Genomic DNA, 15,304 nt, shown 5'->3' with positions numbered 1-15,304 from the left:
ATGGAAGAGTAGGAAATAGCAGCAAACCCAAAACCCACTGCCGTTGAGTTGATTCCGACTCAGCGACTCTGTAGAACAGAATAGAACTGCCCTGTAGAGTTTCCAAGGAAATAGCGCAGACCAACCTAAAGGTTCAGTTTAGTTGCATGCTAGTCACTTCTTCTAAAGAACCGGATGTACTTGTGAAGATAGTTGTCTGGCGCCACCTACTGGTAGTTCAAAACAGTAGATGAGTTTATAAATTTAAGAATAAAATAGTATTTTTGCCCTACTAACATGAGTTTGCTGACTCTGATTTTATTGTTTCTAAATTGATTAAAAACAAGATACTTTGAAGTTGATTTCCAGAGTAAATATTAGAATTACCTCAATTGTCATTTAACCCTTTAGTTATTTTTTTGATGGGTGTTTTCACTAGTTATGGCATGCTGATTCAAAGACCAATTCAGAATTTTTCATACGATTTAAGGATTTTGAAATATGATCTGGTAATACAAGCCACCAATAAGGTGACTCACTGTGGCACCACCAATCTGTTGTATGCCAGTATACCAATAAGAACTAGTTTATTGCAAGCACCTTTCCGTTAGGTTACATGGGAAGCCCCTGGTTCCCCAAAGATGAGATACAACAACCAAAACAAACCCATCAGGGCTCCCTAACATCCAAACCACGAAACTTGTTGCTGTCAAATTGATTTCCACTTTCAGCAACCCTATAAAACAGAACTGCCCCATAGGGTTTCCAAGGAGCTGCTGGTGGATTTGAACAGTTGACCTTATGGTTAGCAGCCAGCTCATAACCACTGTGTCAGCAGGGCTTCAATTCTCACATTAAAAACAAAAACCTGTGGCCATCAAGTCAGTTTCAACTCAGAGTGGCCCTATAGGATAGGGTAGAACCGTCCCATAGGGTTTCCAAAGAGAGGCTGGTGGACTCAAACTGTCAACCTCTTGGTTAGCAGCCATAGTTCTTAACCACTGCACCACCAAGGCTCCACAACTATTATGTATGAAAGCCATAATCATGCTTGAAAGTCTTATCTCACAGAAATAAAGTGGAAAAAGGCAAAAGTTTACAAAACTAACCCATCCAGGAAGCATCACCTAATAGAACGCTCAATCTATACAACAAGGAGGCTCCAACTCCAGTCAGCTGAGCTTCACGCATTCCAAAAGGGACCCACCTGATGATAAAACGCATTAGAGCTTGAATAACAAACATGCTACCTATGAGGTTCAGAGGCATAAAAATTGACTGGTGTACAGTTATTGTATCAGAAGTGTTAACTAGTGCTTGGTTACTTGCTTGACCCATGTCAGATGACTGGTAAACTCATTTTCCTGAAAGATTTTCTGACGTTTTCTTTTCCATAACTTTCACTGTTCTACTTCGTTTCCAAATCCATAGGTTTTTCTTACCCAGCATTGCCTAGGTGGCATCAGTCACCTTCATTATTTGCCAGTCTCTGGGAACTTCCGTATCCAGTTAAAACGAGAATTGAAGCATAACTCTTACATTTTGCTTCCTTATCTAGTTATTTGGAAGAGGAAAAGTTGTTAACTTTGTTAGGAAACTTTGGCACATGGCTCCTGAAAAGTTTCTGACCTTCCGTTCAATGGGAATTCCTGAGGGGCCATATGATTTTGTTCTTTGTTTTCTAAATAGAGGGTTATACTGTAGTCCAGACACAACCAAAACAAAAAAAACCAAACCCAGTGCCTTCAAACTCGATTCCGACTCCTAGCAACCCTATAGGACAGAGTAGAACTGCCCCCCAGAGTTTCCAAGGAGTGCCTGGTGGACACGACTAGCAGAGGTTATATGTGAAATGAGTAGAGAGAAGATTGTCATTTACCTTGGACAGTGTGTAGCAGGCCCATGGATCTCTTAACAGTTTAAAAGTTCAGTTTGTGGTCCCTACGGGAGAGACATCACGACAACACAAAATTAATGTTAAATTACTGTTGCCATAATAATAGCCTAGAGTCCTTGGGTGGCACAAACAGTTAAGCACTCAACTACTAGCGGTTTGAACCCACCCAGAGGCGCCTTGGAAAATAGGCCTGCTGGTCTGCTTCCAAAAGGCCACAGCCTCGAAAACCCTATGGAGCAATTCTACTCTGCACACATGGGGTCTCCATGAGTTGGAATTAATTAACTCGACGGCAACTTAAAATTATATCCTAAGTAAGCAAATATTAGAAAACTTACTCTGCTAAGTAAGCAAGAGATTAAATTATTCCTATTTTTTAACTATAAGGTATTTGTGCACAATGAAATTCACCCTTTTAAAGCATATAGTTCTGCAAGTTTTGACAAATGTATGTAGTCCACTATAATCAAGATATAGAACTGTTCCATCGCCCCCAAAATTTCACTGTGCCCCTTTGTAATCAACCCCTCTACTCATGTTAACTACTGATCTATTTTATGTCCCTATAATTTAGCTTTTGCCCGAATGTCGTATACATAGACTTACGCAGTATATAGCTGTTGAGTCTGGCTCCTTTCACTTAACATGATGCATTTTGAGATTCATCCATGTTGTATGTATCAGTAATGTGTTCCCTTTTAGCAGATATGCAATAGTTTATCCATTTCACTGAGGGACATTTGGTGGTTTTCAGTTCAGTGTGGGGGGATTACTAATAAAGAGGATATAAACATCACGTGTGGTTTGTGTGTGGCTATAACTTTTCATGTTACTTGTGTAAATACCTAGGAGTGGGATTGCTGGGTTGTATGTTAAGTGTATGTATGCTTTTATAAGAAACTGCCAAACTGTGTTCCAAAGTGGCTAAATTTTTTACTAATCAGATTTTTTTTTTTGGATAACTTTTTTTAAATTATAAAAATTAGAACATTTAAACAAAAACAATTGAATATAGGATGCTGGGTGCACTTGAATATGTTTGAAGGGAGTAAATTATGTTCCCCCAAATCACAAGAGCCTGAGATATGCAAAGCTTTTAAAACAACCCTTCGTAGGGTTGTGGTGGTTTTACAATTAAAAAAAAAATTATTGTGGTGAGAGATTAATTTTTTAAGTAAGAAAAATAATTTGACTAAATGCGTGTTACATTGGGATGCTATAGGACAGTGAAAAACTAATTTGCTCAAAAAAAAGTACTGTGCCTGCTATGTGCCAGGCACTATTCTTGGCACTGGAGATAGAGTTGTAAACACAATTGTGGACACAGTTCTTGCCTTTGAGTTTTTAGTCTAGTGGAGGAGATAGATATTGAATAAATACAAGTAGATAATTCCAAATTGTGATGATGTCATGAAGGAAAAGAACAAGCCCCTTGTTGTAGCCACTGTGTCAATCCATCTTGTTGAGGGTCTTCCACTTTTTCACTGACCCTCTACTTTACCAAGTATGAGATCCTTCTCCAGGGACTGGTACCTTCTGATAACATGTCCAAAGTATGTGAGACAAAGTCTCGCCATTCTCACTTCTAAGGAGCATTCTGGCTGTACTTCCTCCAAGACAAATTTTTTCATTCTTCTGGCAGTCCATGGTTGTGAAAATGGCATGGGGGTGGAGGCTGACCTCCCCTCTTTTCACAAGGGAGGAGAATCAAGATCAACAGCCCAAGGCTGATTGCTGTGAGGTGGAGATCAGACATGCCTCCTCTCCCCGCCATCTTTACCAATTCTGACACAAACTGTCCCTCCCATAGCACTCTCTCTTTGCTGGGTTCCATAATTCGTTACAATGGCCACACGGAACTCACAGATAATACTCATGATTATGGGATTTATTAGCAAAGTAACACGTTACAATTCAAGCTGAGGAGCACTAAGTATACAGTTCTTCCATCAGGACAGCCTCTTTTCAGCAGTGCTCACAGGCATACCGCCCCCCACCCCCTTCTGGCCCTAGGCCTCTGCCCTACTCAGGCAAGTGTTAAGAAGTTCTTTTAGTCCTGCCAATAAGTCCCCAGAGGCATCCCAGGCACTCAGCTTTCTCGACCACTTCACGGTCTCTTTTGCTGTTGTTTCTCATGCTCTTCAGGGTTACAACTCGCTCTCTCTGTCTCTCTCCTGGTTCCTGGAGCTTCCCAGCACAGGAATCCCACATCTATTTTAAGGCAAAATTGACCAATACCCTCGATGGGCCACAATTAACCTTATTTGCACAGTCCCACCTTGGGTGGGAGTTAGATCATGGTGCAAAAGATCACACAAAAGTGATCCATCGAACCAAAATGGTATATCCAATACTTTGCCAACACTATAATTCAAAGACGTCAATTATTCTGACTCCCTTATTCATTATCCAGCTTTCACATGCATATGAGGCAGCTGAAAATACCATGGCTTAGGTCAGGTGCACCTTAATCCTCAAAGTGACATCCTTACTACCCAATACTTTAAAGAGGTCTTTTGCAGCAGATTCGCCCAATGCAATGCGTCATTTGATTTCTTGACTGCTGCTTCCATGGGCATTGATTGTGGATCCAAGTAAAAAGAAATCCTTGACAACTTCAATCTTTTCTCTGTTTACCATGATGTTGCTTATCGGCCCAGTTTTGAAGATTTCTGTCGAGATGGAATCCATACTGAAGGCTGTAGTCTTTAATCTACATCAGTAAGTACTTCAAGTCGTTTTTACTTGCAGCAAGCGAGGCTGTGCCATCTGCATATCAAAGGCTATTAATGAGTCTTGCTCCAATCCTGATGCCACATTCTTCTTTGTATAGTCCAGCTTCTCAAATTATTTGCTCAGCATACAGACTGGATAAGTATGGTGAAAGGATACAACCCTGATGCACACTTTTCCTCATTTTAAACCATGAAGTATCTACTTGTTCTGTTCGAATGACTGCATAATTGTTCTGGAATTCCCAATCTTCACAATGTTAACCATAATTTGGTATGATCCACACAGTCAAATGATTTGCATAGTCAATAAAACACAGGTAAATATCTTCCTGGTATTCTCTGCTTTCAGCCAAGATCCACCTGACATCAACAATGATATCCCTCGATCCATGTTTTCTTCTGAATCCAGCTTTAATTTCTGGCAGTTCCCTGTTGATGTGCTGCTGCAACCATTTTTGAATGATCTTCAGCAAAATTTTACTTGCATGTGATATTAATGATATTCTTTAATTTCTGCATTCTGTTGGATCGCCTTTCTTTGGAATGGGCACAAATATGGACCTCTTCCAGTTGGTTGGCTAGGTAGCTGTCTTCCAAATTTCTTGGGTTAGACGAGTTAGCATTTCCATCATTGCATCTGTTTGTTGAAACATCTCAATTGGTATTCCATCAATTCCTGGAGCCTTGTTTTTTGCCAATGCCTTCAGTGCAGCTTGGATTTCTTCCTTCAAAACCATTGGTTCTTGATCATGTACCACCTCCTGAAACAGGTGAACATTGACTAATTCTTTTTGGTACAGTGACTCTGTGTATTCCTTCCATCTTCTTTTGATGCTTCCTGCATTGTTCAATATTTTGCCCATAGAATCCTTGAATTTTGCAACTCAAGTCCTGAATTTTTTCTTCAGTTTTTTCAGCTCGAGAAATGCTGAGCGTGTTCTTCCCTCTCAGTTTTCTAACTCCAGATCTTTGTATATTTCATTATAATACTTCACTTTGTCTTCTGGAACCTCCCTTTGAAATCTCTTCAAGTCTTTTACTTCATCACTTCTTCCACTCTGTTTAGCAAGAGCAAGTTTCAGAGTATCTTCTGACACATTTTGGTCTCCTTCTTTCCTATCTTTTTAATGAATTTTTGCTTTCTTCATGTACGATGTCATTCCACAACTCCTCTGGTCTTTGGTGGTGGGATATACTCAAGGTGGACTTGTTTTAATTTTCTTTAGCTTTGCCTTGAACTTGCATATGAGCAATTGATGGTCTGTTCCAAAGTTGACCCCTGGCATTCTTCTGACTGATATTGAGCTTCTCTATTGTCTCTTGCCACAGATGTAATTGATTTGATTCCTTTGTATTCCATCCAGCGAGGTCCATGTCTACAGTCGCTGTTTATGTTTTTGATAAAAGGTATTTGCAAAATTCTATCATTCAATCTCCAGCATCCTTTCTGTCACCAAGGTCATATTTCCAGCATTGAACTTCAAGACAGATCTTAACATATTCTTTTTGACGATGAATGTGATGCCATTCCTCTTCAGTTTTTCATTCCTGGCATAGTAGACCATATGATTTTCCAATTCAAAATGGCTAATACCAGTCCATTTCAGCTTACTAATGCCTAGGATATTGATCTTTATGCATTCCATTACATTTTGGACGACTTCCCATTTCCTTAGGGTCATACTTCTTACATTCCATGCTCTGAGTATTAATAGATGTTTGCAGCTATTCTCATTTTGAGTGCTGCCACAGCAGTAAATCAAAGTCCCAAAAGCTTTACTCCATCCACGTCATTAATGTCAACTCTACTTTGAGGAGGCAGCACTTCCCTACTCATATTTTTTTTTAAATAATTTTTATTTGTGCTTTAAGTGAAAGTTTACAAATCAAGTCAGTCTCTCACATATAAACTCATATACACCTTACTACATACTCCCACTTACTCTCCCCCTAATGAGTCAGCCCGCTCCCTCCTTCCAGTCTCTCCTTTCGTGACCGTTTTGCCACTTTCTAACCCCCTCTAGCCTCCCATCTCCCCTCCAGACAGGAGATGTCAACATAGTCTCAAGTTTCCACCTGATACAAATAGCTCACTCCTCATCAGCATCTCTCTCCAACCCATTGTCCAGTCCAATCCATGTCTGATGTCTACTCGTACTTTGAGTGTCTTCCAACCTGGGGAGCTCATCTTCCAGCACTATATCAGACAATGTTCTGCTGATATTCGTAAGGTTTTCTCTGGCCAATTTTTTTAGAAGTAGATCACCAGGTCCTTATTCATAGTCTGTCTTAGTCTGGAAGCTCTGCTGAAACCGGTCCACCATGGATGACCCTGCTGGTATTGGAAATACAGGTGGCATAGATTCCAGCATCACAGCAACACATAAGCCTCTACAGTATGACAAAATGACAGATGAGTGGTGGGGGAGAAGATGAAAGGGGACATAATTTAGATTGGACAGTTGAGGTATTTGTCTGGAATACTGAGACCTCAAGGATAAGGAGGAGTTATTGAGAGAATACGAAAATATATTACATTTTAGATATCTCAGAATATATGTCACGGATCGAATTATGTCCCCCCAAAATATGTGTGCATCAATTTGGCTGGGCCATGATTCCCAATATTGTGTGATTTTCCTATATGTTGTAAATCCTGCCTCTATGATGTTAATGAGGGAGGATGGGTGGCAGTTATATTAGTGAGGCAGGACTCAAACTACAAGTTTGGATTGTGTCTTGAGGCAATCTCTTGAGATATATGAGAGAAGCAAGCAGAGAGACAGCGGGACCTCACACCACGAAGAAAGCAGTGCCAGGAGCAGAGCATGTCCTTTGGACCCGGGGTTTCTGCACAGAGAAGCTCCTAGTCTGGGGGAAGACTGATAAGAAGGCTGACAGAGAGAGGAAGCGTTGCCCTGGAGCTGACACCCTCAACTCTGACTTTTAGCCTAATTTACTGTCAGCAAATAAACTTCTCTTTGTTAAAGCCATCCACTTATGGTATTTCTGTCATAGCAGCACTAGATAACTAAGACAATATATAAGGCTTTATTTAGTCTTATAACCATCACAGAGAATCACAAAATCTGAGAAGAAAACTTAAAAAGCCTTTTAATCTAACTTACTCAACTTTTAAGTTATTCATTGAAGCCCTTGTTTGATTACCTTGATTTGTATGTCAACCATTGGAGGGAGGAGATATTTTATTCTCACAACAACCTTCAGAGGGGGCAGGTATACCCATATTATAGAGATGATGGACTGAGGTAAAGTATGGGAAGCTTACTTTATACTGAGTCATCCATTGCTGGATGAATTTTTAAAACTCTGTATTTAAATTTGCCTCCTGGTAACTTCCAATTATTATCCCTAGGCTGTTCTTTAGTGTAATCACAGCATTCTCTTTCTTATAAGAGACACTAATTGAAGACACCAAATGATACCCCTTAGTCATATCTAACCTAAACACTTTCAGTTCCTACAGCTGTTTCTTAGCCTTAGGTCACATGGTTTCTAGATTCTTCCCATGCAGTTCTCCTTTCAAGATAGTCTATAGCTTTTAAAGTATTGTGATAGTTACGGTTGTGTATCAAATTGACTAGACCATGATTCTCAGTGGTTTGGCTGGATGGTCAGGGACTTGGAAGAAACATGATTGGAAAATTGGCGACAAGGGGGTATGACAAAGAGGTATGTGGATAGATCACTCTGAATAGTCCAAAGAAGTGAAGATATTTGTGTCCTATGTGAATGCTCACCAACAGGTGACCTCAGCAGAGAAGGATTTTAACAATCAAGTGGATAGGATGATGTGTTCTGTGGAAATCAGTCATCCTCTTTCCCCAGACACGCCCATCATTGCCCAATGTGCTCATGAACAAAGTGGCCATAATGACAGGGATGGAGGTTATGCATGGGCTCACCAACGTGGATTTCCACTCACCAAGGCCAACTTGGCTACAGCCACTGCGGAGTGCCGAATCTTCCAGCAGCAGAGACCAACACTGAGTCCTCCACATGACACCATTCCTCAAGGTGATCAGCCAGCAATCTGGTGGCAGGCTGATTACATTGGACCATTTCCATCATGGAGAGGACAGCATTTTGTTCTTACTGGAATAGGCACTCAGAGCCCTGGTGGCACAGTGGTTTAGAGTTAGGCTGCTAACCAAAAGGTTGGCAGTTCGAATCCGCCAGCTGCTCCTTGGAAACCCTATGGGGCGGTTCTACTCTGTCCAATAGGGTTGCTATGAGTTGGAATAAATTTGATGGCAACAGGTTTGGTTTTTTGATTTGGAATAGACACTCTGGATATGGATTTGCCTTCCCTGAACTCAATGCTTCTGCGAAAACTACCATCCATGGACTTACAGAATGCTTTATCCATTGTCATGCTATCTGTTATGAATTGAATTGTATTCCCCCCAAAATTTTTATCAACTTGGCTAGGCCGTGATTCCCGGTATTATGTGGTTGTCCACCATTTTGTGATCTGATGTTTTATCCTATGTGTTGTAAATCCTAACCTCTATGATGTTAATGAGGAAAGATTAGAGGCAGTTATGTTAATCAGGCAGGACTCAAAAATACAAGATCAGGTTTTATCTTGAGTCAATCTCTTTTGAGGTATTAAGAGAAAGAAGTGAGCAGAGACATGAGGGGACCTCCTACCACCAAAAATGAAGAATCAGGAGTGGAGCTTGTCCTTTGGACCCAGGGTCCCTGTGCTGAGAAGCTCCAAGACCAGGGCAAAATTGACGACAAGACTCTCTCCTAGAGCTAACAGAGAGAGAAAGCCTTCCCCTGGAGTTTGTACCCTGAATTCAGACTTCTAGTCCTCCTGGACTGGGAGAGAATAAATTTCTCTTTGTTAAAGCCATCCACTTGTGGTATTTCTATTATAGCAGCAGTAGATAACTAAGACAGAATCCCACACAGCATCGCCTCTGATCAAGAGATTCACTTCACAGGAAATGAAGTGTGGCAATAGGCCTATGCTCATGGAATTCACTTGTCTTACCATGTTCCCCATCATCCTGAAACAGCTGGCTTAATAGAACAATGGAATGGCTTTCTAAAGATATAATTATGGCACCAGATAGGTGGCAATACCTTGTAGGGTTGGGGCAATGTTCTCCAGAAGGCTGTATATGCTCTAAACCAGCATCCAATATATGGTACTATTTCCTCCATAGCCAAGATTCATGGACCCATGAGAATCAAGGGGTGGGAATGAGAGTGGCATCACTCACTATTACCCCTAGTGATCCACTCATATAATTTTTGCTTCCTGTCCCCATGATCCTATGCTCTGTAGTCTAGATGCCTTAGTTCCAAAGAGAGAAATGCTCCCATCAGGAGACACAACACTGATTCTATTGAATTGGAAGTTAAGGATGCCGCCTGGCCACTTTGGGTTCCTCATGCCTCTGGGTCAACAGGCAAGGAAGGGAGTTACTGTACTAGCTGGTGTGATTGATCCTGACAACCAAGGGGAAATTGTGTTGGTGTTGCATAATGGAGGTAAAGAAGATCATGTCTGGAATACAGGAGATCCCTTAGGGCATCTCTTAACACTACCATGCCCTGTGATTAAAGTCTATGGAAAACTACAGGAACCCAATTCTGACAAGACTACTAATGGCCCAGACTCCTCAGGAATGAAGGTTTGGTTCACCCCACAGGCAAGGAACCACAGCCAGCTGAGATGCTTGCTGAGGATAAAGGGAATATGGAACAGGTGGTGGAAGAAGGTAGTTCTAAATACCAGCTATGACCACGTGACCAATTGCAGAAATGACTGTAATTGCTATGAGTATCTCTTCTTCCTTGTATGTGTGCATCAAATATTTTTGTTTCCTTCACTTATAAAATATAAGATGTAAACAGGGCTAGTGCATTTTCAGTTGTACGCATGTTAGTTGTATCATGTTAGGTGGAAGTATGACTTTATAATTGTCTTTATTTAGACATGTATGGGTGCCAAGCTGACAAGGGGTGGACTGTGATGGTTAGGATTGTGTGTCAACTTGGCTGGGCCACGATTCTCAGTGGTTTGGCAGTTATGATGTAATTTCGCAGCTATATAATGATGTAATCACCTCCATAATAAGATCTGATATAATGTGATCACCTCCATGATGAGATCTGTTATGAGCAGCCAATAGTTGAAAGCGAGTTTTCTTGGGGATATGGCTGGCATCTAATATAGGTGGACTTTCTGGCAAAGCTCATTGGCTTTTGCTTGCTCTGGATTCTGCAGCTGGTTCCTGTTCATCTAATCTGCGGTTCCTGGCACTTGAGCTAGCAGCTTACCTGCTGATCTTGGAATCCTCAGCCTCTTCAGCCTGTGAGCCACAGGCCTGCTGTCTGAAACCTGCCTATCTTGGTTTCACCAGCCCCTGCAGCTATTTGAATCAGGAGAAGCCTGATCCAGTCTTGGGACTTTCCAGCCTCTCTAACCATGTGAGCCATTTCCCTGATGTAAATCTCTCTCTATATGTATTTATATGTTTCACTGGTTTGCTTCTCTGGAGAACCCAGCCTATGACAAGTATGTTCACCAAAATTATGTTCTACCAGTGGTAGATAAAAGACTGGTCCTTTAATCTAGAGTGTGCTTCTATTAATGTGACATAAGAGATAAGTCATCTCCTTTGGGCTCTAGTTTCTTAAACTGATGCATTTAGACTAGATGATCAGAGCTGTAAAGAGGGGAAAAACTGTCCCTTTCTTCATCTGTCTAATGGGTATAATACTATCTCTTGAGATTGTTGTAAGGATGAAATTAATTAGTATACATAACATCTTTAACCCAGTACCTGGCCTACTATAAGCCCTTAGTAAAAAGGAGCTTTTATTATTGCAGTCTTCCAGACTTGCATGGAAGATCACAGTTGCTGTAATTCCATTGTACTCCTAAATTATGGTCAATAAAAATTTTTTTTCACAAATTATATTTGTGATTTTTTTCACATAGAAGATCTCCTTTAAACTACATTTGTATGGTTAATTTTTTTAAAAAAACAAACTTTTTATTTTGGAGTAATTTCAGATTTACAGAAACGTTCCAAAAATAGTGTAGCATTCCTACTTACCTCTCACCCAGTTTCTGTCTCTCCAAATTTTATTATCTTACATTACTGCGGTACCTTCATCAAAACTAAGAAGCCAATATTGGTACATTACTATTAATCTCCAGGCTTTATTCAGATTTTGCCAAGTTTTCTGTTAACGCTATTTTTCTGTTCCATAATCCAATTCAGGACACCACAGTATGGTTGATTTAAAAAACCCAAATGTTGGGAGTTCACATTTATCTCTCCTATATTGCATCGCCTTTTGAGATAATTTTGAATCTTGAGTCTGATATCTAGCAGGCAGAGTAAAAATCTGGGCTTTGTCAATTACAAATCTGGTATTTATGTTTCTATGTCAACAAACTATGTCCAAAGACAGAGACCTGTTTTACTGCACCAGAGATCTATTCTTTGATTAGGATGGTTCAGTCAACTGCAAATTTGCCTAAAAATAACCTAGGTCACATTTCACTATTTTAGTCACTAGGCTATCATGATGAAAATTTTATAAGATGGTGAAAGCAAGGTGAAGTTTACTTTCCCTTTTTGAGCATACTACAATAAATTTTTTTTGCCACTTAAGAGTCAATAAAATCAGGATGAGAGTAAAATCTTTGTACTAGGATCTCAAATTGTCTATTTTAACCATTACGGCTTCCCTGAGTTCAGGTAATTTTGACTTTTTTTTTTTTTTTTTTTTGGTCAAACTTTACATTTAAAGTCAGCTCAGAACAGATTAAAACAACAACATATGCAGTTTGAATATTTCCTTTAACACACCTCTTTTGAGACATTGTCTAAAGAGTGAGCTATTGCTTGTATAAAGCAGAATAGATTTAAAAATAGACATAAGTCAAAAGTAGGCAATTTTGCTTATTCTGAGAGGAAGTGGCAACAGAAACTGACAGATGATAGTGTGGTGTGGTCCTGCAAGTGTGGTTTCCAGAGATTAAATGCCAGATGGCTGAGGTCAAAAGAAAAAATGTAAAATATTCTACTTGGTTAAATTTTCAGTGAAGTCATATGACTGAGGGACTATCCTAGTTGGTGCTGTGATAAATGGTAGGGTTGCCATGTAAGCAATTTGAGTTTGCATTCCAATGTTGTCTGGAGCCAACCAAGCTGAGGAAGTGATTCTCTTAGCCTTCTGGTAAAGGTGGTCCCTTAATCTAGAATGTGTTTCTACTAATGTGACATAAGAGATAAGTCACCCCTTTGGGCTCTGGTTTCTTAAACTGATGCATTTAGTCTAGATCTGCAACATTTTATGAGGCCTGGGTTATAGCCAACCATATATGCATAAGGGGTGCAGCTATATCAGTGCAACAAAGGATTGTTCTAATCTAGCCTTGACCCACAGCCCCTCACTTTGGCTGTTGTCATATCTTCTGGATGGATACTTTGGACTTCTCCTTTGGGCCTCCTATGGGTTTCTGTAGAGTCAGCAACTCAGTAAATGCCTAGCAAAAAATGAGGTGTTTTTCTTTGGTGAGTGGCGTCTGGCATATTAAAAGCTAGCAAGCGGCCATCTAAGATGTATCAATTGGTCTCAACTCACCTGGAGCAAAGGAGAAAGAGGAATACCAAAGACACAAGGAAAATATGAGACCAAGAGACAGAAAGGACCACATAAACCAAAGACTACTTTAGCCTGAGACTAGAAGAACTAGATGGTATCTGGCTACCACCAATGAGTGCCCTGACAGGGAACACAACACAGAGTCCCTGATGGAGCAAGAGAAAAGGGGGATGCAGACCTCAAATTTTAGTAAAAAGACCAGACTCAATGGTCTGACTCAGACTGGAGGGACCCCAGAAGTCATGGCCCCCAACTCTCTGTTAGCCTAAAACTAAAACCATTCCTGAAGCCAACTCTTCAGACAAAGATCAGACTGGACTATAAGACATAAAATAATACTGGTGAGGAGTGTGCTTCTTAGCTCAAGTAGACACATAAGACTATGTGGGCGGCTCCTGTCCAGAGGCCAGGTGAAAAGGTAGAGAGGGAAAGAAGCTGGTTGAATGGACATGGGAAATACAGGGTGGAGAGGAATGTGTTGTCACATTGTAGGGAGAGAAACTAGGGTCACATAACAATGCATGTGTAAGTTTTTGTATGAGAAACTGACTTGATTTGTAAACTTTCACTTAAAGCATAATAAAATAAAAAAATTTTTTTTTAATGAGGTATTTTTTATTCAGTTAGGGTTAACTGGGTAACAGATCACTTCCTCGTGGCTGAGTGTATTCTGAGGTTAGAGAAGCATCTCTGGGAACTCAATTGCCCATTATTTTATATCCTTCTGCTTATGGGTGTTTTTGTTCAAAGGTTTAACGCCTGGCTTTGAAGTTTGAGGTAAACTACGCTTCTTGATGGGTTGTTCCTTGTGGAATTGGAAATACAGAAAACATAAGAAGTTTCCTTTCATTGCTTGGGAGAAAAATGAACACACAGTCTGGGCTTGTATTAAATACAGTATATTTTGGAAATGTTTCCTTTTAAATTTAGGTAGTATTCCTTTTATGTATACTAATGTGTTGTTTTAAATTTGGGTTGTTCAGGCTTTAAAAAGAGTGCAGAAAAACTCAAAGGAATTCGAAGAGCAACAAACATAATTAAAGACTAAAAGTAGTTACTAGGCTGGATTTTTACTAGATTAAAAAATAGTTGTTTAACTTACTGAACACTACTAGTTACTGTCTAGTTGTCTTTAACTCATGGTGACCCTCTGTGTGTCAGAGCAGTACTGTGCTCAGGATTCTCAATGGCTGTTTTTCAGAAGTACGTCACAAGGCCTTTCATTCAAGGTGCCTCTGGGTGGACTCAAACCTCCAACCTTTCATGCAGCTGAGCGTGTTAACTGTTTGCATTACCCAGGTACTCCTGATGAACACTAAGCAATTATCATTATCTTCAAGTATATGGAGAATATTTTAAATCTGCAGAGGGTGCTATTCAAAGTAAAATTCAGATCCTCTAAAGTCTCTTCGGAGCCCTGGTGGCATAATGGTTATAGCTTGGCTGCTAACCAAAAAGTTGGCAGTTCAAATCTATCAGCTGCTCCTTGGAAACCCTATGGGGCAGTTTTACTCGGAGTCGACTCGATGGCAATGGTTTGGTTTTTGGTTTTAAAGTCTCTACAGTCTCTAAATTCTGCAGTAACACTTAAATTAGACTGAGCGGTATTATAGCTAATTAAGCCTGGTAACTCCATAAATGTTTAACATGAAAAAGGTACCTACAAAGGGTGGAAGTGGGGATTGAACCTTAAACCAAGAGAAACAGACTTCTACCCTAGATTGTTTTGGTGGGATGGAGAAACTTTTTATTCAGTGGAGGACTTCTGGTCCTTAGACGGGAAAAAAAACACTGAAAGTTGCAGAAAGGTATTGTGATGTCAGAAGATCTAAGATTCATGCTCAACAAGAATTTGCAGTTAACCACATCACTTAATCAGACTCTTATGCCTATAAAATTAGAACATAGGAAAAGATCAATAAAAAAAATTTTTTTTAAGTTTTTAAGAAAAATTTTTACTTTAAGGAATACACAAATGTAAACGAATCCTAACGTATTGTGGGTTTTTCCCATCAGGGAGTAGTGCTTTTCA

General features: G+C 40.0%; 1 protein-coding gene across 1 annotated transcript in view; it reads right to left on the bottom strand.

The window, feature by feature from the left end:
• Window positions 1-271: 271 nt before the first annotated feature.
• MTO1 (mitochondrial tRNA translation optimization 1) overlaps window positions 272-15,304 on the bottom strand; it is a 51,679-nt gene continuing 36,646 nt past the window's right edge. The window contains exon 13 of the transcript XR_007518614.1: window positions 272-1,920. The gene's annotated coding sequence lies outside the window, so the exon portion shown is untranslated. The remainder of the gene's footprint in view (window positions 1,921-15,304) is intronic.

This window comes from Elephas maximus, chromosome 1 (assembly GCF_024166365.1).
Source record: "Elephas maximus indicus isolate mEleMax1 chromosome 1, mEleMax1 primary haplotype, whole genome shotgun sequence".
Lineage (NCBI taxonomy): Eukaryota > Metazoa > Chordata > Mammalia > Proboscidea > Elephantidae > Elephas > Elephas maximus.
This window is presented reverse-complemented; position numbering and strand designations above follow the sequence as displayed.